Source organism: Miscanthus floridulus, chromosome 10 (assembly GCF_019320115.1).
Source record: "Miscanthus floridulus cultivar M001 chromosome 10, ASM1932011v1, whole genome shotgun sequence".
Taxonomy (NCBI): domain Eukaryota; kingdom Viridiplantae; phylum Streptophyta; class Magnoliopsida; order Poales; family Poaceae; genus Miscanthus; species Miscanthus floridulus.
The window spans coordinates 66,953,824-66,977,783 of NC_089589.1; the positions used below are offsets into that span (position 1 = coordinate 66,953,824).

Consider the following 23,960-nt stretch of genomic DNA (forward strand, 5'->3'; position numbering starts at 1 on the left):
CACCCAACTGTTTTTACCCCGGTGTGAATCCTGATGATGCCGCACAGGACAACACTGACTTCTTTCATGATAAGCGGCTGGGGATCTGAAGCACACAGATCGATCCAAACTAGGTAGGGAGCTAGGGACTTCAGCTGGATCTGAACGATAACATCAAGGTTGAAGAAACTGGAGACAAGAGAGAATTATCCACTAGAGACTAGAGAGTTTAGCAAGGCGCAGCAGAATCTGGACAAAGGACAGATCAGATCATCAGAATCAGCGAGGCTCTAATAAGCTAACTGGGTGAAATTGTCTGAAATGACAGCGAAGTTTACGCCTAGAGATTGCTTAGGCGCCTGTATATATAGAGAGAGTGGGAGAGCTCCAGGGAGGCTGCCAGCGTAGTATCAGTTTCTCACTACTCATACTAGGAATCTAGTCTCTCTAGGGTTTTGGTGTCTGTACTAAACGCTGGTCATGATAGCACATACTCGGGATGCCAACTGGCATGAGAAGAATAATTTACCTCCTAACGAATACTCAGCATGTTCGTTTGTTGGTTTCAGCCAGGACTTATCAGCCAGCCAACAATATTTTTCTCTCACAACAAACCAGCACCAGCCGAGCTTATTAGCCCAGAAACCAACCAGCGAACAAGCCGACTGTCTCCATTTATAAAGTCGTTAGTCTTACTCGGAGCGGATGCAAATTGTTTGTCATTATTACGGCTACGCGGGAGTGATATTTTGCATAAGAAAGAAAATGTGTGTCTTCTTCTTTGGAGCTTATTTTTTACAACTATTTCATTAGCTTTATTCCTAGGCTAACTACACAAGTCGGCTTTCTAGGATTTGGTTATATCAGCATGTTAGCAATCCTACGATTTGGTTATAGCGGCATGTTAGCAATTGGCGCAGGCACATAGACATAGGTGATAATCTAGTGCTCGGATTGATTACTACTAGAGTGTGCAAACTTTTGTTTAAAACTTTGTAGGCTCTATGCATTTAAATATGTGGTGGTTGGGAGTGATTTCAGGATGTTTTTATGAAGTCGACATAATTGTCTTTAATTTTTTTTTAAAAATCCTTATAAAAAGAGTGAAATTTATTGGCGATCCCTACACTTGCAGAACAGTGACATCCTGGTGGCAAACTCTCATTTTTTTATTTTTGGATCCCTAAATTTGTTTTGTGTCGATCTCATCAGGTGTGCTTGTCCAACCCGCTATCCTAGGTGGCATGCTGATTGAGAGATGACGCGGATGTGACTAGATGAGGCTCACATGTTAGTGTAACCTCTTTGCTCTCTATATTTTCTCTGTTCCTCATCTCTCCCAAGGCGTCTTCATCGAAGTTGATTATTTTCAACATTATTATAGCCTATTTGGCACTACCTAACAGTTGAATTACATTTAATGAAGTGGATACAAGATTTTTCCTTAGTATATATCAATTGCAAATCATGCATATAACCTAGCTCAAAGTAACAAATCAATATACTCCCTTCAGTTTGAACTAGACCTTTATGCAACAGTTTTCGCTAATATAAATACCGTAGTTCGTTGCTTGTTGATCATAATGGTGATAGGTGCGTGGCAGTAGTATCAACGGACAAACTTTACAAGTCAGAAAGAGGCATCAATCTTGTCTCTACATGCATGATCTAAAGGGACAAGCAAATCAGAATATTGTATAGCTAATTTTCCATTGATTATCACAGATACCAAGTGCCCAAGTTGTCGCATAACTAAACATGCAGATTATCTGTGACTGAAGATTTGTAAGTCACTAGACAACCATATCTGCAGGTCACGTGGCACGTATCTCAACATATTTGTCCAACCTGGCAATGATAGCCTTTTCGAGCTACCTGAAGATTACTTGGTCTAACTCTTATTCTGACTGGATCTTTAAAAGGTTCTTGTCGATGTGAAGGACACGAACATTAAGACAGGAAGTCTTTATAGTGACGCGAGCTCCACCTGAACTAATCTGGCATAGATACCTCCTCCATGCGCCCATGCATGCATGGGACGGACAAATACGGAGATCCGATCGATCCTTAATTAGTTTTAGTAACACTGGCACAGATACCACCTCCATGCGATCCTCAGGGAGATCACGATTCCACTGTTCTTCACAGAGACAAAGGAATGGAGAAATCAAGTAGGGCCTTGTTTAGATTGTAAGTTTTTTCACTCTCTCTCCATCACATCAAATTTTTGGACACATGCATGGAGTATTAAATGTAGATAAAAAAATAACTAATTACACAGTTTGATTATAAATTACGAGACGAATCTTTTGAGCCTAGTTAGGCCATGATTGGACAATAATTGTCAAATACAAACGAAGGTGCTATAGTGTCAAATACTGATTCCTAATCTCAATCTAAACAAGGCCTAGAAGTAGTCAAAGTACACACACAACGTACCCACTTTTAATCTTGCTGCAAAACCACCTCTGCACACGCAGTAGTAGTCTACATATAGAAATCTAACACGTATTGTGCACATCTTTTTTATCGGGTACAACTTGAATGCATACAACTCACACATTCCACACTCACACCATACACATGTGCGCGTCCATACACATACAAAGAAGAGACTGGGAGGCTCTACAGTCTCTGATGGAGGCACACAATCCACACACCACTCTCTACAGCCTCCATCGGAGGCACACAATCCACACACTCCACACACACGTGCACAGTACCACATGCGACACTCCACACACGTGCACAGTACCTCATGCGTGTGTACACTAAATTTTTCTGAAAAAGTTCCAGAAAAAAGGTGCGACACCAAGGTTTGAACCCTGGTCGGTAACGACTGGACAGCCCTACCACTGGACCACATGCCCTTTTGCTATATTGTGCACATTGGCTACCTATACAACCTACGAATGGATCCGGTATTACATTCACCACCTTAAGGTGTCATGCCCCGGTAGCTCACTACATATGCAACACACCTAGAACCATCGATGAACAACTTTTGCTCCTTCATTAACAATCTAAGAGTGTGCATTATACCCGTCCATAAACAACTTCAAACCGAACACAGGCACATCCATGGAGGCTTCATGATCTGAATACCATCTTTAACGCCCCATATCCAAAATCTATTTGTAGCCTAGCTCTCACACAGACAAGCGATCCCACGGATAGCACCTTTCCTACATACACATCCATGTGTCATATAAAAGGTTACCTGGACATGCTAGATTTGGAACGACAAAGTTTCTAAATCACCTTCACCTACTCAACTTCCAAGATGGTAGTAAACCACCACTCCGCAACCATTCATGGGCTATATGGGTCAACCATTCTACTACTAGGCCAGGGTATTACACCACTACCATTACAAAACAAATATATACCTAAGTTAACAATTTCCGCCACTATAAATAGTATCCTAAAATGATCCCATCATCTTCAACTAAATTACAAAATTTTGTCATTCTAAAGTGATCCCATCATCTTCAATTGCTCTAGTGTGCACTCCAAAAAAATTAGGTGCACTAGCTTTGTCCCAAGTTAAACTTCTTTAACTTCAATTAAGTTTTAGAAAAAAAAAGTATATTTCATTTCTATAAACCTGTTAAACACAACAAGAATTTTCCACTTCTCCTAGTGAGGCGAGATTCTCCTAGTGTTTTAGTATTTAAAATTTAGTATAAACTTTCCCTACCAAATGCCTCCTAGTGAGGATTCCCATGTGGTATGATTAATGGTAGTGTTTTATTACTACTTAAAAACACTAGGAAAATTTCATCATTTTGGTAGTGAAAGTTATAAAAGTTTGACTTATATTAGGACAAACCTAAAGTTAACTATAATTTGGGACCCATCAGGGAGTAGTATATAACTTTTGAACAAACTTGATGCTGTTAGATTTGTATTTGAGTGTTACCGCTGATGTGTATGTATCACATATTTGTCATAATTATTGAGTTCTAACTCCATCCAAAAATAAGTGCAATAGAGCTGCATTTGTTTTGAAATGGGGGTAGTAACTGTTAGTCGAAACCTTGTCCTAACAAAAGCAGAAGTGAGACCAAACCTCCGACACATGTATAACAGTAGTATAACTCAAGAACATCATGTGCCTCAAGTTCCAAAGCCTAGTAGAAAATATAGGCACGTCGAAGAAATAAACAAAGAGCTACTCGTCCTTCTGATAAGAAGGAACACCGAGGGCACCCCTTGCCAATAAAATGACAGTGTACTGATAAACCGATTTGAATGCAGAATTACACTGTAATTTTTTAACTTCCATAATCAATATTGTTACAATGCGGTAAAAAGAAATTTACTTTGACGGTGGAAGGGTAGTTCTAGCAGAATTTTCATTAATAAAAGAGTTGTACCATCAGCAAAAGGGATAGAATATACAAGATCAGTACAAAGGGTCAAGACAGATGAATACTAGGATGCAGCGCCTCCCTTGCACCACTAGCTGGTGAGTAAATTGTTTGCACAAGAAGAGAACATCGAAACTGAGAAGCTTCGGACTTAGTAACCCTCGAATGTCACTACGATGTGTTGATGATTCCCAGCTGCAAATCATGGCAAACCACAAAAGGTACTGCAAAAGATGTTTTAGTACGAGGAAACATACTGTAAAATGACCTTGCTGTTATGCACCATAGCTAAGCTAGATGCCATTAGAATACTATACGTTTCGTTTCTTAAAATTTGAGCACTTGAAACGAGGGCACCAAAGCAACTATGGCCTTGTTTAGATTGCAAATTTTTGCAATTTGGACATTGTAGCACGTTTCGTTTGTATTTGACAAACTTTGTCCGATCATGGACTAACTAGGCTCAAAAGATTCGTCTCGTGATTTACAACCAAACTGGGTAATTAGTTATTTTTTTTACCTACATTTAATGCTCCATGCATACGTCAAAAAATTGATGTGATGGAGAGAGAGTGAAAAAACTTAGAATTTGGAGGTGATCTAAACAAGGCCTATAATATAGGATCGAGCTAAGTAGAAATGCTTCAAGTTCCAAGGCCACAAAAAGAATTGCTTTGTCCACTATTGTAAGGGCGTGATTGGTTAGGCCCCGTTTAGATCCGAATTTTTTTTGGGTTTTGGGTACGGTAGCATTTTCGTTTGTATTTGATAATTAGTATTTAATTATGGACTAATTAGGTTCGAAAGTTTCGTCTCGCGATTTCTCATCCAACTGTCACTTAGTTTTTTTTTCCGTCTACGTTTAGTACTCCATGCATGTGCCGCAAAATTCGATGTGACGAGTACTACGCAAAAATTTTTAGGTTTTGGGGAACTCAACGGGGCCTTAGGCCCCGTTTAGATCCAAAAAATTTTGGATTTTGGCTCACTGTAGCATTTCGTTTGTATTTGGTAATTAGTGTCTAATTATGGACTAATTAGGTTCAAAAGTTTCGTCTCGCGATTTCTCGACCAACTGTGTAATTAGTTTTTTTTTTCGTCTACATTTAGTACTCCATGCATGTGCCGCCAAATTCGATGTGACAGGTACTATGCAAAATTTTTTGCCAACTGAACGGGCCTTAGTTGCCCAGCCTGAACTGGCTTGCACAAGGATCTAGACCTCTACTGGACAGGCTGAGTCATCAGTTGATGTATCGAGAAAAGAACCTCCACGGAGCCGTACCATGAGGTCGTGGAGGACAGATTTGGCAGAGGGCGTATGAAGAGCATCTTCTTGGATAGTGGATCAGGGCGCGAGCTCCCGTCGGTGAGCGAGGACAAGTTGCATGTTAGAAGGCAGGACCAGACACTGTTAGGGTCAGCGACCACATGGAAGCCTAGCGAGACCATCGTAACACCATAGGCATCGAGTGCCTAAAATGATCTAGATGGCCAGAAAGACAGTGGATAACCAATAAAAACTTATATAAAGCCCTTGTTTAGTGGTAGGAATTAGGATTTTAGGGTTACTGTAGCACGTTCGTTTTTATTTGGCAAATAGTATTTAAACATGGACTAATTAGGCTCAAAACATTCGTCTCGCAATTTCCCACCAAACTGTGCAATTAGTTTTTTTTTCGTCTACATTTAATGCTCCATGCACGGGCCGCAAACATTCGATGTGACAGGTACTGTAGCAACTTTTTGGAAGTTGGGGTAGAAGATTACAAGACTAAAGTAAATAGAGTATAACCTGGTGCCAATGGGCAAGAACAGATGCCTAGTGGTGTTGTTTCCAAGGTCCTCTCCCAGTGTAATTATGACACCTTTTTTTTTTGAAGAATGCTGGTATCCCAACAAGCTCCACCGGAACAGAGACATCGGCAGAGAGAGCGCTTCGGGAACAGCTTGCTGAACAGAAAAGTTTAGTTGCATGTCCTCGTTGAATAAGTGGATCAACTAAAGAGGAAGATAAAAAAGACTGAAATAGAGTTTGAGGAGTTCAAGAAAGAACAACCGGAGGAAAATAATAATAAGCTCCTTGAGTGTATCATGCGCTTCAGTGCTGGTAACTCTAAGTGTCGAGCTTCTATGGGCTTAATGCAATGAACATGTGTGTTTTGATATGTGAACTGGTGTGCCGGTTTGATGTAGTGAACTCTTATGATGGCTTGATATGTGAACTTTAGTACTGATTTGCTAGAGATGTGTGAACTACGTCAAGTTCAATAATTATGTAGTCATTCTATGCAGCAGTGATGTCAGGGTCATAAACCCGGGGTGTCTCAAGGCATCGATTAGTTAGCAGGCCACGTGGCCCGCAACATATCAGCTAGCGAAGGCACGAACGACCGAGGCCTAGCTAAGCCAAGCAAACCAGGCCGAACGCTAAGGCCAGGGTCAGCCATGACCCCTTCCTCCTGCCATAGCCGCATGACACTCAAAAGGGGTGCGACCTCTTCCTCGTCACGACCCCCGAAAGGAATAGAGAGAGGTCGAGCCTAGCCAAGCGTGCATGCTCTGACAAGAACATGCACGCCGCACTGACCCCGCAAGGACCAAGGGGACAACAGTCACCTCGGCCCGGTTATACACCATCCCTATGCCACGCTGCACAGACAAGATAGGATGTGGGTACGATCCCATCCACTACGAGATAGGATCCACGACGAGAGCCTTGACTCAGAAGCCATCTAGATCTGTGGGAGCCATGACCCTGACGATTGGGATCGTGGCCCTCAGCTCCTAAAACCAACAAGACAATTAACGACCTTGGGGCGGCTACCAACTCTGGTACGACGCCCTAGGAAACTAGGAGACGATGACGAAGACCACGACGGAGACCACATCGCACAGGACGGCTGGCGAACCACTAGCATGCCTACAGTGCTACCACGGCTAGCATAGTTGCACTATGCCATACCATGCTGCGACGTGGCCACAAGACCATGATGACAATCACACCCGGACGTGTACCTCAAGATGGCATAGCTTGCAAGCCAAGTTAGCTAGGCCCTCCCTCAGGCTCACGACCCTTCGGTCGGGAGAACCTACCGCATTGTATATGCCCTGGCCCCAAACTCTATATAAGGGCAGTCAGGGCACCCTCTCCAGACACATTCACATCCTCTACAATTTAATTCATTCTCCATCGTAGTAGGGCTCCTATAGCTTCTCTTCAGGAAGCCCATCTCCTAGCTCTAGCTCTTCTTCCTCTTCCACCATTCTTACACCCCCCATTGTAAGAACTTCAAACCATTCAAGTGAGGAACATGCACTCATCATCTCTGAGACTGGACGTAAGGCACTAGCCTGAACCAGTATAAATCCTCGTGTCTTTTGGATGCTACCATCATCTTCCTAGAGCAGTACATCAATTGTATACATTTACTAGTCCGATTTACAAAACACCGACAGTTGCCGTGCCAGGTAGGGGATAGTCACGCACTCTCGTTGTTGAGAATGAAGCGATGGCTCCCTACACTTACGTCGAACTTCCTCTTGGCATGGCCCCGGCGGCCGCATCTGCTTCAGAAGCCTCGAGTTCACCGACATCGATGGGCCAGCTCCCATAAATGGTCTTCTCCGCGGTCAAGCCCTGTGCTTTAGGGACCTGGACTTCGTAGCCGACTGCCTGGGTTAGCTGCTGCGGAGCAAAGAGAATGTGGCTTCGCCGCACATCTCGATGCCTGATCACAGACCAGCCCGAGCCGGTCCCGCGATCGTCGATTTTGGTGCGCTAGCATGCAGAATCGATGCCTATCTCGGGGCGAATCCTGAGCTAGAGCTAAGCCGACGTGTTTTCTATGTGTTGGCGAACGCTTTCGCCCAACTCTCCAGAAGTGGGCCCCTACCACCAGAGGCCGAATTCTGTAACCCCAGCACCGCACTGCCCTTCGAAATGAGGGACGCGATCGCACTGTTCGAGCGAGGGCTAGCCAGGCGCAATGCTCGATCAATGACGTCGGAATCCTCTGGGTTTGTGGGGATGATGGAGCAGGATCCAGAGTCTATCTACGACCTCCTACTGGCAACCCATGAGAATATGGACTCCGAGTCTAATTCTGAGGGGAGCTGCCATCTACTGAGAGAATGCAACATGTTGCACCTCTCAGAGGATGGCACAACGCTGGTGGAGGATGTAGAGGATGATGCCTATCCAATCCCAGCAGCCCCGAGGAATAGGCCGAGTATGACCAGGAGCGCCTAGAATGAGCCAGGGCTCATGAAGCTGATCAGGTTGATGGATGTCGTGATGATAGATGCCCTAGCCCGCAACACCTCGACACTGAAGGTGCACGGGCATGGGCATGCTGTTTGTATGATCAAATCCAATAGGGCAGAAGGGAGACACCCGTCTTCCCTCGAGCCAGCCAAAATGTCATAGCGGCTGCCATGATCATGCGGACAGCCCCTGAACCCTCGACCGATGAGGGAAAGTGCGTCCATCAGGAGCTGCGAGACCTGCTAGAAACTATAGCGGTGTAGCAGGCTCAAAGCTCCACAGAGAGGTAGCATCCCGAGGCTAGCTTCGTACACATCTCCTCAGCATGTGGTGCATGTTGGTATATTTAACGCACACAGATAAATCCACAAGCGTACGGATACCACTATAGCTTTTACCTGAAAGTATTTCAAGTATCGTATCCATAGGAAAACGTGTGAGACTAACTACAATCTAACTTAACTAGGGGTAGCAACAAGGTTAAGATAAATAGGAGCATAGAGAGGAAAACTAAGGTTCTCTAGTTCTAACTTGGGTAAGCTATATCTTCTACTATTCAACTAGGGACATTACTTAAGGAAAGACACTAGTAGAGGATGCTTCCCGTAGTAACCGCGTCCTACTTGCCCTACAAATGGGAGGTGGACTATAGAGGATTCAACGAGGCTATAAGAGTCACCCTCATGAGCTACCACCGATCCGAAATGCAGGATGCATCCATAAGTAACCAAAGTCTAAGCACCATGCTTACATTACAATTACTACTTTACTCTTCCCGAATAAAGAATAAAGCACTCAAACGAGTTGTGAACCTCATGAATAATATAAACAAGAAGCTTACTTGAATTAGAAGTTGATTACTAGAGAAATCTCAAAGGCAAACTCAGATATAACTTGGATCCGCCAAGGTATAGGCCGTAGAGAGAGCACCGATAGGCCAGCATCTCCTCCAAACTTTTCCCTCACTCTCCATCTCACTATTATTTACAAGACTAGATCCTATGGAGGACTAATCTTGTCTTGATAGCTGGCTCTGATCCTAACGAGGAGAATATAAATTAGGGTATTAGGGTGGCTCCAAGGAGGGGGTAGAGGCTGATATATATAGGCCGGAGCATCAATCCTGAGCCCAGATTGGATCTCAATGGCGGTGGGGAACCAACTTTTGAAGCGGAGGCTGACTAGCGGACCCATAGGCCGGACGGCCCCACATGGCAGCCCCTCGAGGTCTGCTTTGGTGGAGAGCCTCCTGGAGTCTTCTAGAATCTTCCCGCGCTATTCACGTAGTGAAATTCTATAATTTCCTTTGACGAATAGGTCCTCATTGGCGGTTTTCTAGATAAACCCTGCTGAAAACACAGATTCACCAAAACTCATGGAATTTATTAGTTTAAACCCCTATACCTATATTTGGTAATGGAATTAAGTATAAATGTAGGTTATGTTGACAATTTATAATTAGTGTTAGTGACTGTCAACAAGCTCCCCAAAGCTTAACCTTTGCCAGTCCCTAAGTAAAGCTAAACTCAGCAATGGATCAAAAGTTGCTACAATTATGCCTCAAAAGTACACATGGGTTCAATAAAAAATTATCCTCCGGATTAGAATAAACTAATCTGACTTTCAAACTTACCCGCATTATCTTCAACCATGGGGCTTCTTAACCTTCACTTGAGTCTTGAGCAATTGAAAGACAGAACGATCAACTCAAGCACTATGTCTCAAGTTCTTTGTTCTACCATTATTCCGGAGTTTTTATAAGTTTTCAAAATAAAACTCAATGATTCCATTGTATGACACTCTCAAGTCTCTCAATATATGTGGTATTTGTGGATCCTCACCAAAGCAATAAAGATGGTATGCCTTTTCTCTTTCTACTACTAAGGCTTATATGGAGTTCATAGGTAGGGAGAAAGCTAGAGCAAAATTGCAATGCATATATTATAAAGTCAAACATCGGACCCAAAGAGAGTTGAGTCATACAATCAAATCAAGATGTGCATGTGTGTGGATATATGGTGGATATAAATGGTGGCTAACCTAATTCTACTTTGCTCCTTGAAAATATATCTCTCTTTTAAAACTTGGAAACATTTGCTAGAGAACAGGGACTATCTTATTCATCTTTTTTAGGTGGACATCTAAGTACCCATTGTTTTAGATATCTTGGATACTTGTCCATTTTTTTCCCAATCTCTTCTTTTCTTTTTCTCTTTTTTACTTGTGAATAACTTTTACATATCCCATGTCTCTTTTCTACAACAAAACTTTGAGAGAGATATCAATAAGAACCTGGAGCATTTATTTGGTGGATGGAAAACCTAACAAGCATGTTTTTGGGTTCACTCCCAATGTAGGAGTAGAACATTTTTAGATGGATTTAGATGGAAGGTATGTTTTTGCACCCACCCCCAGTGTAGGAGTAGTGCATATGTGGGTGGTGTGTACGTGATCTTGATTTTAAGAGCATGACAAATCTCTCATAAGGGTCAACAAAGTTTGACAAAACTCAATGCAAAAGCAAGCAACATATATGTGGAAGTTTTTCTAGACTAAAAAGATAAATCTCCGGAACTTTAGTGTCACTTGGAACAAGATAAACAGCAGCTCAGACCTTCTCATATCATATCTGTCAATTACCTAGACTTAGATCAAGCATATGCTACCCACGAGTTTCAAGTTCAGAGTAAATCCTTATATCAAAACAATCTTATCTAAAACTCGGGAGAATTCAAAGCTGAAAACTAGGTACTTGAAAGGAATTAGAACATAGCAACTATTCATCATTTCCATTTTAAGAGATTATTCTGAGTTCTCTTTATTTTATTCAACTCTTAAAACTAAATTAAAGCAAACTAGACACACTTTTTAATTTTGTTTTCAATTTTACTAAATCACACATTATTACTATAGATGACTAATGTAAAGATAAATTTTTATTTTGTTTTTCACTCATCATTTTTTAACTATTAAAAAGAAACTAAAATTAAAACAAAAAGGGGAAAGAATACTTACCTGGATACACGGGAGTGCTTCTCCCCCAAGCTAGCTCTTTCGGTGAGGGTTCGGTATTGTAAGTCCTTTGAACCGGACTTCTCCTTGTGAAGTTCATTGATCAAGTACCTTGGTTTGCTCTGAAGATGAGAATTCTTGAGGTGGCGCATCTAATGGTGATTTCACCTTCTTCCGCTAAACATGTCTTGGTTTTGAGTTTTTATTTTGGTTTGACAGGTTCAGGGCCTTCACTTGTAGAAATTAGGGAGTCGGCTATCTTTCCCTTATACTTTGCTTGAAGTGTGTCCTACTCATAAGACAAGATAGAGATCAAGTGCATGGGCTCTGTTGGTGGGAAAACACCAATAGAACCAAAAACTTTATTTATTCTTCTCTAACCTTAGGCACATGGGACAAGATGAAGTTGATGTTATGCTCTTTGTTTAATCGTAACATGGGTGACAAGATCGAAAGATTGAGCATGAATGTAGCATTTAAGTACATTTACAAAGAAGGTTGAATTGCTTAACCTATGGATGGATTGTCTATCTCTACATAATGATCAAGCTTTACATGATTATGACTATCATCTTCCAAAGATAGGATGTGCAATATTTTAGCTCAATTGGTTAAGACTATGAGATCAAGAAAGTGGTGTTGCGAATATACTAAACATGTTGAGTTAATCAGGTTGGATCAAGGAAGTGTAACTCAATCATGTTTGTTTCTTATTTGTGTGCCTACTAGAATCAAGAAAAGCTTTTTAAATAATGACCATTTACCTTAGGATGTTACCTTTGTCATTAGAGCATGAAGACACCATATGACAAAGGGTAGATGACTCGTGATGGTCCTTTCCTTTTGCTTGAAGTTTATCTTTTTGCTTCTTTGATCTTGCCACTTTGTGGGTCCTTCCGCCTTACGCTTTGTTTTATGCACTCGTCTTCTTCCTCTTTGTTCCATAGCTATAGTGGTGGCTGGGTTTATAAAATCATGCCAAACCTTGAACAGGCATAGCTCATATTTATTCATCTAGTTCTTCCATCCATCATGAATGAGTTGTGTCTTCTTTACACAATGTTATTGGAGTTCATCATGTGTCTGGCTTCATCTCCTATTTGAATTCATCTCGTGACTTATCAATATTGATGTGAGAGTTTCCTGTAGGGGTTAGCCACAAAATATCCAGTGCCTACTAAAGCATACTATCGGCTCAAAAATCAACCTAGAAACCACATCTAATTTGATTTAGTAAGGCATTTTAACCTAAGCACCACGCTTAATTTAAAAGCCTTTAGAAGTAAAATCAGCACACCTTTTGGTTCAAGAATCAAACTATACACCGTGTTTAGTTTAATTTAAGAAAATAGTTTAAACTAAGCACCATGCCTAATTTAGAAGATGTAAGATCATACTCCAAACCTTAAGCATACTATAGTAAACAAAGGTATCATGAAAGGATTATAGAAATTTATTCAAATAGAGATGAAAGACAATGATTGTTATTTAGCAAATTGAGCATGGCTTAAAGGTAGAGACAACCAAGATGAATTAGCAACATGGCATAAGATTTTTCAGAGAAGTTCATCCCCCACACTTGAATTTTGCAAAGCAAAATCAAGTTTGGATGGATGTGATTCAATGTTGCATGATGATTGGTTGTACATACCTTGAGTCATCATCGTTCATCCTTTTTGCTTCAAACCTGGAATGGTTAGTGACAATAATACCCGAAGGAATATTTTCAAAATTATATTTCTATGATCATTTCACAAGGGTATCACAACAGAAGGTGAAAACTCATATTATCTTCCGAAAGTGCTTGTTTTAGGATAGAAGCTCGTCCTTGGGAAACCTTCAAATTGCGTTTCTAATTGGTGAAGTGGTTTCCCCTCCAACACCAACCTTTGGGTGCCTATCTCAAGATTCATGCCAACGAGATTTGCAATATTTATGATAAACATATGCATCTACAACCACCCTTTCAAAGTCTTTATGAACAAAAAGTATGAGTGGGTTGAAGATCTCGTGTTTGGCAATGTTGGAAAGGTCGATTGATTCAGGAGATTTCTCATGTGAGCATGGATTTGATGAGGTGTTCATAAAATAACTTCCATGCTCGTCGATGTCATCTTCCTTTTCAAGCTCTAGGGGTGTTTCTTCATGAATGCCTATAGGCGGAAACATTGTCTCCATCATTCCATGCCTATGACATTCAATGGACGTTTTATTGTCCAAGATTTCCCATGGATTGGTGGCTCTCGGGTTGATCTCATCTAAGGCTTCCTCCAAACTTGGATGAGTCTTGTTTATTAAAGAGATTGATTTAAGATTACCATTTGGATTTTACCCATAAGGCTTCATCCTTGTCCATCCATTCTTTAACAATGGCGTATAAGTTCTTAATACATTCTAGCCATTGTCGTCGCTCTTCTTGGTTATCCTTGTGGCCTTCATGACTCCTATGCTTTGGGTGTCTTGGTGGATTTCTAGGATCATCATGAGTTTCAGGAGAAAGAGCAAAAGAGGAATCATCGGGGTCAAGGACGGGTTTGAATGAGACATCTAATGTGGGCACATAAGGGGAGAAGATAGGAATTGCTTCTAAATGACTTGGCTCTCCTTCTAGGGGTTCGTTAGACATGCCATTCTTGAATTCTTGCCAATGTCCTACATGGGAATAAGGACACTTTCTAAGAGATCCCTTCTTGAGAGGAATTGAATTATATTCGCTCGAAGGTCTCTTGTGGAACTAGAAGTTTATGCTTTTCCCAAAATCATCAAAAAGATCATCGTCACAAGAAATTTCAAAAGGTTGAATTTCTTTTCCTTTAGAGGATTTGGATTTTGGGGTATAGATGGTTCGGGATTGATAGCTAAACCTTGGGATTGAAATGGTTGTGATTTGGCTATCAAAACTTCCTCTTCTTGTTTGGGAGATGATTCCTTCTCTTCCTCGAGAAGTTCATTATGAATGCTAGTGCATGGAGTTTTTCCACTAATCTTATCAAGCATAGACCTTGCTTCACTAGCAGACGGATGAAGGAAAGCTCCTCTAGAGGTTGCATCAAGGGATTCCATGGAATCCTTGCTAAGACACATGTAAAAATATTGAAGGAGCATTGGGTCTAGAATAGCAAGGTCCGGTCCAGTGATGATGAGGTCATTAAAATGATCCCACGATGTGCCAAGAGATTCTTCTTCTAGTTATCTAAAATTTAGAACCTCTTTTCAAATGCTAACCACTTTAGAGATGGGAAAGAAATGTAAACAAAATTTAGAGCATAGTGTTTCCCAATCTCCTTGCATACTTCCTATGGTTTGACTGTATCATTGTTTAGCTCTTCTTGTCAAAGAGAATAGAAACAACTTCTATTTTAAGGTTTTGTCAGACATGCTAGTGATATGCAAGCATGCATAGGTCTGATAGCTGGCTTTGATCCTGACAAGGAGAATATGAATTAGGGTATCAGGATGGCTCCAGGGAGGGGGTAGGGGCTGATATATATAGGTTGGAGCATCAATCCTGAGCCCTTGGATCAAACTGACTTGAATAAATGGCAAAGATTGGATCTCAATGGCAGTGGTGAACTGACTTTCGAAGCGAAGGCTGACTGATGGGACCCATAGGCCGACCAGCCTACAGGTGGGGCCGGTCGGCTCCACATGGCAGCCCCTAAGGGTCTGCTTTGGTGGAGAGCCTCCTAGAGTCTTCTAGAATCTTCCCACACTGTTTACATGGCGAAATTCCGTAATGTCCTTTGACGAATAGGTCCCTCTTAACGGTTTTCTGGATAAACCCTACTGAAAACATAGATTCACCAAAACTCATGGAATTTATAAGTTTTAACCCCTATACCTATGTTTGGTGATGGAATTAAGTATAAATGCAGGTTATGTTGACAGTTTATAATTGGTGTTAATGAACGTCAACAGTGCCCCCAAGGGGCACCACACGCCAAGCATGTGCGGCATGTGGGCGAGAACCCTCCCCAGCATGCAGCCCTAACATCGGAAACTACATTGCTCGTCTAGTTCAAGGCGCCAGGCGCCCTAGGCCATACTAGGTAGGCAAAGATCAACTATAATACAGTGACAGCGACCCAGACAACCATGGCCAGCATCCTAGGGATCGGGACGCTCGACGCAACCTAAGCCCGGACGCGTGTGGCCTATAGGCATTCGCAAAATGGATCCAGTAGGCGCCATTCCCGGCGTGCTTCCGCGTGCCACTGAACATCGTCAAATACTCTGGGGACACTATTGATGGTAGTTAACAACCATTATAAACCATTAATATAACATATGTGAGGGTATGAAAGTAATCACCAACATAGACTTAGGGGTTTAAACTAATAAATTCCATGAGTTTTGGTAAATCTGTGTTTTCTGCAAGGTTTATCCAGGAAATCGTCAAGGTGGACCTATATGTCAGAATTAATCGTGCTTATCCACGACATAAACAACACTAGAAGGATCTAGAAGACACCAGAGGACACCACACCGTGGTGGAGGGCGAGAGGCCACCACGATCCCACCTATAGGCTAGCTAGTCTATGGGGGCCACTATCAGCCTCCGCCTCGTGACATCGGTTTTCCACCGCCTCCTAGGTTGCATCCATGCCATCCATTCAAGTTAGTTTAATCGAAGGGCTCAGGATTGATGTTCTAGCCTATATATATCAGCCCCTACCACCCCCCTGACATATCAAACCCTGATCAAGTCATTTGAGAAGACAGAAACCCTAATCATCCTTAGAGCTACATTGGTATATTATCTATATGCTTGTTGATTCTTTCCATTTATATATTTTCTTTCAAGTCACAAGTAAATACCAATAAGCATTTCTGGCGTCGTTGATAGAGATTAAATTCAAAACCTTGTTCTTAGTAGCGATGTTAAGAAATACCAACAGGCATTTCTGGCGCCGTTGTCGGGGAAGGTAGCTTGGCAAATGAAAATTTGATAACTTTATAGTTATTGATGTGATCGAGATAACCATTGACCTCTGCTCAAATAGGCTTACCCTTGTTCTATCTACTTTTATATCTTATGCAGGAAAATGTATGACTTGTTTTGACCTTGCAACAAACTACGTTGAAGATCTAGAAGCATTAATCAGGAGAACTGAGTTAAACTCAAGAAAGTCTCAGCTTTAGAATTAGAAGAAAACCAGACAAGGCGCAGCTTAACACCAGTTTTCGAAGCCATAGCTAATAAGACCCTCCATGAGTTCTCTGCTCCAACTACAGCCAACATCCATATGGGACCAACAATCATTGTGGGAGACAATGGGTTTGAGCTCAAGCCAGCTCTCATCAAGATGGTGCAAGCTAGCCAGTTTTGCGGAACATGGAGATGTGAGTGCTCATATCCAACACCTCCAGGGGATCTGTAGAACTTTCACCATCAAAGGAGTATCCAAAGATGCCATATTACTTCGCCTCTTCCCATTCTCACTCTTGGAGAAGGCAAAGCAATGGTTCTATGCCAACAAAGATAGAAATACTACATGGGATAACTGCTCCATGGCCTTCCTAGCGAAGTTCTTTCCCACGGGCAAGACCAATGCTCTGTGTGGGAGAATTTCAAGCTTCCAACAACAATATGATGAATCTGTCCCTGAGGCATGGGAATGCTTTCAAGACTACATATCAAAATGTCCTCAACATGGGATGGAGAATTGGCTACTCATGCAGACTTTCTACCACGGATTGACCAATAGTACCCATGAGAATATGGATGCTGCTGCTGGAGGTGCATTCCTATCACTCACAATCCTAGGTGCAACAACTCTCATGGAGAAGATGGCCTCCAACCAAGGTTGGAATGAAGAACGTCTTCAGACCCACAAGAGATATGGAGGTATGCATCAACTCAGGGAGGTAGACATGTTGTCTGCCAAGATGGACCTACTGATGAAGAAGCTCAAAGACCGAGCTAATGAGAAGCAAGAAGTCATGCACATTCATGATTCCCACATGACATGTGAAGAATGTGGAAACACAGGGCACTTAGGGAGCAACTATCCTAAAACCCATGAGGATGTGAACTTTGTCAACAACTACTTTTGTCATCAATAGAATCAAGGATGGAATCAACACCAAAGGCCAAACTACTAAGGTAATTACCAAGGTAACTCTCAAGGTAATAATAATTTCAATAATCAACCACCCTTGAGAGAGTTAATTTCTGGCCAAGCTAAAATAATGGTGGGCTTATCTAGAAAACTAGCCTCCAATGATAGAATCTTAGAAAACATAAATAATAGAATGGATAGCTTCTCCTCTACCATAAAAAACCAGCATAGCTTTAATAAGATGATAGAATCACAAATAGCTCAGCTGGTGGCTGTTGTTCCTCCAACCAACACAGGTAAGATTCCGGGGCAACCGGAAGATCTAGAAACTATAAATCTTATCGATATTCACAATGTAGCATACTACTGTATACAACCATCAGCTGGACGATGGATAGATTATTCCTTGCTTGAAAAGAAAGGTGATCCAGGAAGACCTGTCATCCACATAGCTATTGGACCTCACATTTTCTAAGAAGCTGTCTGTGACTTCGGAACAAGTGTCAATATCATGCCTAAGGTAATCTATGATAAAATTAATGGAGATACTTTATTGTACACAAATATGCATTTGTAGCTTGTAGAATAGTCCCTCTGCTACCCAAAGGGAATTCTTGAAGATGTATGTGTACAAGTGGGACAATCATACATACCCATAGATTTTGTGATTTTGGAAACAGGTGGAGATGTAAGGGCACCCATTATCCTAGGCCGACCCTTCCTAAGCACTACAAAAGCCATCATCTATGCGGACAGTGCAAAGATCTATTTCACAATCAAGGACAAGAAGGAGAAGTTTACTTTCAAGAATCATATCTTGCAATCTCCTGGTCATCCACAAACACCGTACTTGCCCAAAGAGACAACAGTAAGCAAGAAGAAGAAGAACCAAAGAAGGAAGAACAGGACCAGGCAGTCATAAGAGGAACCAGTTAACATGATCAACACACTCCGATTAGAGTATGACCACCTCCTTGCTTCACCATACCTTACCAAGAAGGATGACCCTAGTGTGCCGATGATCGAGTGTACCATTGGACATAATATTCCACAACACCTTCTGCGACATTGGGTCAGGTGTCAACATAATGTCAAAGGTAACATAGGAATACTTATTTGGTGATGACCTTTGTTCCCTACATATATGCAATTGCAGATGGTGGACCAATCAATTCGATTTCTGAAGGGAATAACGAAAGATGTCATAGTAAGAATACATAATCACTATGCCCCTACTAACTTCATCGTTCTAGACATGAGAGAAGAAGAAAAAGACATACCCATCATCCTTGAAAGACCGTTCCTCAACACCACCAATGCGATCATTTATGTTGGATCTAGACAAATCCACTTCTAATTTCCAGGAGAAAAGGTACGTTGTTATTTTAATAGTTATACTACTTATGAGCACCCCAAGAAGTCCTGCTCTAAGAGGAGACATTGATCATCCCAACGCCGAAAGAACCAATCCCCAAAGAATGGATAGGAGGGGAGATGAGGAAGTTGTGAAAGATGAACTTACTCCGCCCAAATTAAATCCACAAACCAAGCAAGTGTGGAAGGAAAAGGTGACACCATCAGAGTCACCATCACTCGAGGTGCACCCATCAAGGTCTCCATCTTCGAGACCGACAGATGCACCCAAAGAATGAACAAGATAGGACAAAAGTCTTGTCCAAAGGACTTAAAAATCCGAACCCTCACCAAGAGGTAAATCTGTAATTATCCATATTTACTTTTTCACATTGCATGAATTATTTTACTTTAGCATATTTACTTTTCTACATCAGCATTACATTTAGAAAAGAAAATAAAATAAAAATCTCATTATTGCATTATAAAAATCTTAAGCCCCATGTGAATACTTCAACAGTGTGTAAAAACCCCCAAGACTATTTATTGTGGCGGCATAAAAATAAAAATACCATGCATGCATTATATTCAGAAAATCCAAAAATACTAGATAGACATCATGCTAAAGACTTGTCAATACAAAAATCTTTCTAAATCCCAAGAACAACTAATTTCTAGATGGCTGACTGCTAACCCTTTATCTTAATCCGTTCCATGAGTTTTGGTGTTCTTGTTTGTACTTTGCAAGATGATATACATGATCAAGAGCAAGTTCACCTGGTCGACTTCATCTCACTCCACCTTTGGACGAGAAGGACATCCGCTGGTAAGGCTGCTCTAAGAAGGACCATGACAGCATCTAGCTTGGGGGAAGAGCATCCCTCGTGTATCTAGCTAAGTATTTCTTTCCTTCTACTATGAGTTTGCTTCATGCTAAAAAAAGATGCATAATTAAAAACAAAATAAAAATTTATCTTTGTGTTAAATATATATTAGTAATGTGTGATCTAAAAAGAATAAAAACAAAATAAAAAGTGCGTGTCTAGTTTTAAGTTTGATTCTTAAGAGCTAAATAAAATAAATGGACTCTGAAGACATTGGTGAATAGTTGCTCTGCTGTAATTCCTTTCAAGTACCTAGTTTTCAGCCTTGAATTCTCCTGAGTTTTGGATAAGACTGCTTTGATTTAAGAATTCACTCTGAGCTTGAAACTCATGGGTAGCATATGCATGATCTAAGTATAGATAATTGAAAAGGTCTAAGCTGTTGTTTATCTTGTTCCAAGTGATACTAAAGTTCTAGAGATTTGTCTTTTGAAAAACATAAAAATGCTACATGATGAGCACCTGTACGACAAAGCTTGAATTCTTACTAGAGCCATATATGATATTTAGACTAGGAAAACTTCTACATATATGTTGCTTGTTTTACATTGAGTTTAGTCAAGTTTTGTTGACCCTTATGAGTGGTTTATCATGCTCTTAAAATCAAGATCACGTACACACCACCCACATATGCACTACTCCTACACTAGGGATAGGCGCAAAAACATGCTTTCCATCTAGGTCCACCCAAAAATGTTTTACTCCTACACTGGGAGTAAACACCAAAAATATGTTTGATAGGATATCCACTAAATAAATGCACCAAGCTCTTGTTGCTATCTCTCAAAAGTTTTGTTGCAGAAAAGAAGCATGGGGCTATGCAAAAGTTAGTTAAAAAAGAAGAAAGTTGCAAAAAATGGACAAGTGTCCAAGATATTTAAAACAATGGGTACTCAGATGCCCGCCTAAAAAAGAAGAAAAAGGAGATGAATAAGATAGTCCATGCTTTCTTGCAAATATTTCCCAGTTTCAAAAGAGAGATATGTTTCAAAGAGCATAGTGGAATTAGGTTAGCCATGAAATATTTCTACACACATGCACATCTTGATTTGATTGTATGACTCAACTCTCTTTATATCCAAGGTTTGACTTTACAATATATGTATTGCAAGTATGCTCTTTCATGCTTTCTCTACTCCTATGAGCTCCACATAAGCCTTAGTTGTAGGAAGTGAAAGGCATAAACATCACTATTGCCTTGGTAAGGATCCACAAATATCACATATATTGAGAGACTTCAAAGTGTCATACAATGGAAGCTCTGAGTTTTATTTTGAAAATTATTAAAAACTCCGGAATAATGGTTGAGCAAAGAACTTGAGACATAGTGCTTGACTTGATCGTTCTGTCTTTCGATTGCTCAAGACCTAAGTGCAGGCTAAGAAGCCCCATGGTTGAAGGTAATATGGGTGAGTTTGAAAGTCAGATCGGTTTATTCTAATCCGGAGGAGAATTCTTGTTTGAACACATGTGTACTTTTGAGGAGTGAAAACATCGATGCAACTCTTGATCCATTTGCTGAGTTTAGCATTGCTTATGGACGAGCAAAGGTTAAGCTTTGGGAAGTTTGTTGATGGTAGTTAACAACCATTATAAACCATCAATATGACATGTGTAAGGGCATGAAAGTAATCACCAACATAGACTTAGGGGTTTAAACTAACAAATTTCATTAGTTTTGGTGAATCTGTGTTTTCTGCCGGGTTTATCTAGGAAACTGTCAAGGTGGACCTATATGTTAGAATTAATCATGCTTATCCATGGCATAAACAACACTAGAAGGATCTAGAAGACACCACACCATGGCGGAGGGTGAGAGGCCGCCAGGTGGGACCTACAGGCTGGCCGGTCTATGGGGGCCAATGTCAGCCTCCGCCTTGTGACATTGGTTCTCCACCGCCTCCTAGGTTGCATCCATGCCATCCATTCAAGTCGGTTTGATCCAAGGGCTCATGATTGATGTTCTGGCCTATATATACCAGCTCCTACCACCCCCTGACATATCAAACCCTAATTAAGTTATTTGAGAAGACAGAAACCCTAATCATCCTTAGAGCTCCACCATGTTCTAGGGCATAGCTAGCTAGGCTAGATCTAGAGGGAGGCAAGCTTCGCTTGGATTCCTGATCATGTCAAGAGTGTGGCTTGGTATAGCCTTTGTACCTCCTCTCTTTTGTATCTCTCATTACTTTTATATGTTTGCTACAATTGTTATGACATTGTTCTTCATATTAATCATGTTCCTAGTTATCATGTTCATCGTCTACTTTGATTATATGCTAAGTATAGTTAGATTATCATCATGTTCAAGCATAACTTCATATAGCACTCACTCGAAGGTACTAGGATTGAGTGGTTGACATTGTGTAAGCGTGGTGCTTATACATTATTTACCTATGAATGCACCCTATATTCTGGGCCATGTGGTAGATCGTGGATGTGACACTCTCATTGAGTCCTTTGTAGTCCACTCCCCAAATATAGGACAAGTAGGATCTAGTTACAATGGAAGACAAACTCTATTCTTAATCGTCCTTAGTAATATCCCTTATGTGTAGATATGAAGTTGATCTTAACCATGACTACTAAGTATAATTGCACTAATCAATGTATGCTTTGACATGTAATTAAGAATGACTTAGGAATTATTCATCTAATTTCTACTAAGCAATGTTAATGTCATAGAAAGGAGTACTCTGAGTGATCATTTATCATTTATCATTCCTTATCATATACATTTATCTATTGACTTACCCCTGTTATGAGTAGAAGTTGGGTTATGGTTTATTTCTCTATCATGTGTATAAGTTATCAATATATTCTAACTGCCCATCCTTCCCTATGGTAAAAATATAAATAACGATACCTAAAATACTCCTAGGTGAGGTGCTACAATGGTATATTATCTGTGCGCATGTGGATTCTTTCCATTCATATATTTTCTTTCAAGTCACAAGTAAATACCAATAAGCATTTCTAGCGTCGTTGCTAGAGATTAAAGTCAAAACCTTGTTCTTAGTACAACGTTAAGAAATGCCAATAGACACCAACCCTGCAGTGTGGTTGGAAGACTTCTGCCTCGCCTGTCAGGTAGGCGGGGCCAACGACGATCTCTTCATCATCCAATACTTGCCGCTCTACCTTGAGGAAAGCGCCCAAGCATGGCTCAAGCATCTCCCCACGAACAACATCCACTCATGGGCAAACTTCAAGCGCATCTTCATAGGGAACTATCAGGGCACGTACGTGTGCCCTAGAAATTCCTAGGATCTCAAGGCCTGCAAACAGAAAGCGGGAGATACTCTACGCGAGTACATCTGCTACTTTTCCAAGCAGTGCAATGAGCTTCCCAATATTGTGGATGCAGACATGATTGGAGCTTTCATCTCCGGCACGACCAATGAAGCACTTGTCCATGAGCTCAGACGCTGCAAACTGCGGACAACGCAGGAGTTGCTTGACCTCACGACAAGCCACACCTCCAATGAGGAGGCCGTTCATGCAATCTTCTACAAATACAAGGGTAAGGCTCAAGCCAAACTCATAGACGAGGCTAAATACCGTAATTGATGGGTGAAGGGCAAGAAGGACAGCTGGAGGCGTCGTGATAGCGAGTTCATCGTAGCGGTCGATAGGGTCCATAAGCAGAAGACTGGAAAGCTCAACCACGTCAGCTTCAACAAGAGAGTCAAGATGCCATGCCGCAATCACGGCTATCCAATCAAGCATACCCTTGAGGAGTGCAACCTCATCAAGTGCTACTTTAGTGGTGACTACAAGGCAACTAGCATAGACGCACCATCTGGGTGCACCGGCAATGAAGAGAAGGGGTATGCGTATCCTGACCCAAAAGAGTGCCTCATGATCTTCAGTGGACCAGTGGCATATGAGTCCAAACGCTGGTAGAAGCTCATGGCTAGGAAGGTCAATGCGGCCACCCTGGGCGAAGCCATCCTAGTTTTCCTGAAATGGTTGAAAACCACGATCACTTTTGATAGGAAGGATCACCCCAACCACATTTCGCAACTAG

General features: G+C 41.3%; 1 non-coding gene across 1 annotated transcript; it reads right to left on the bottom strand.

Moving 5' to 3' along the window:
• Nucleotides 1–17,182: 17,182 nt before the first annotated feature.
• LOC136490348 (small nucleolar RNA R71) lies at nucleotides 17,183–17,291 on the bottom strand. The gene has a single exon (XR_010767637.1). It is a non-coding gene; the product is annotated as a small nucleolar RNA R71 (small nucleolar RNA).
• Nucleotides 17,292–23,960: the final 6,669 nt, after the last annotated feature.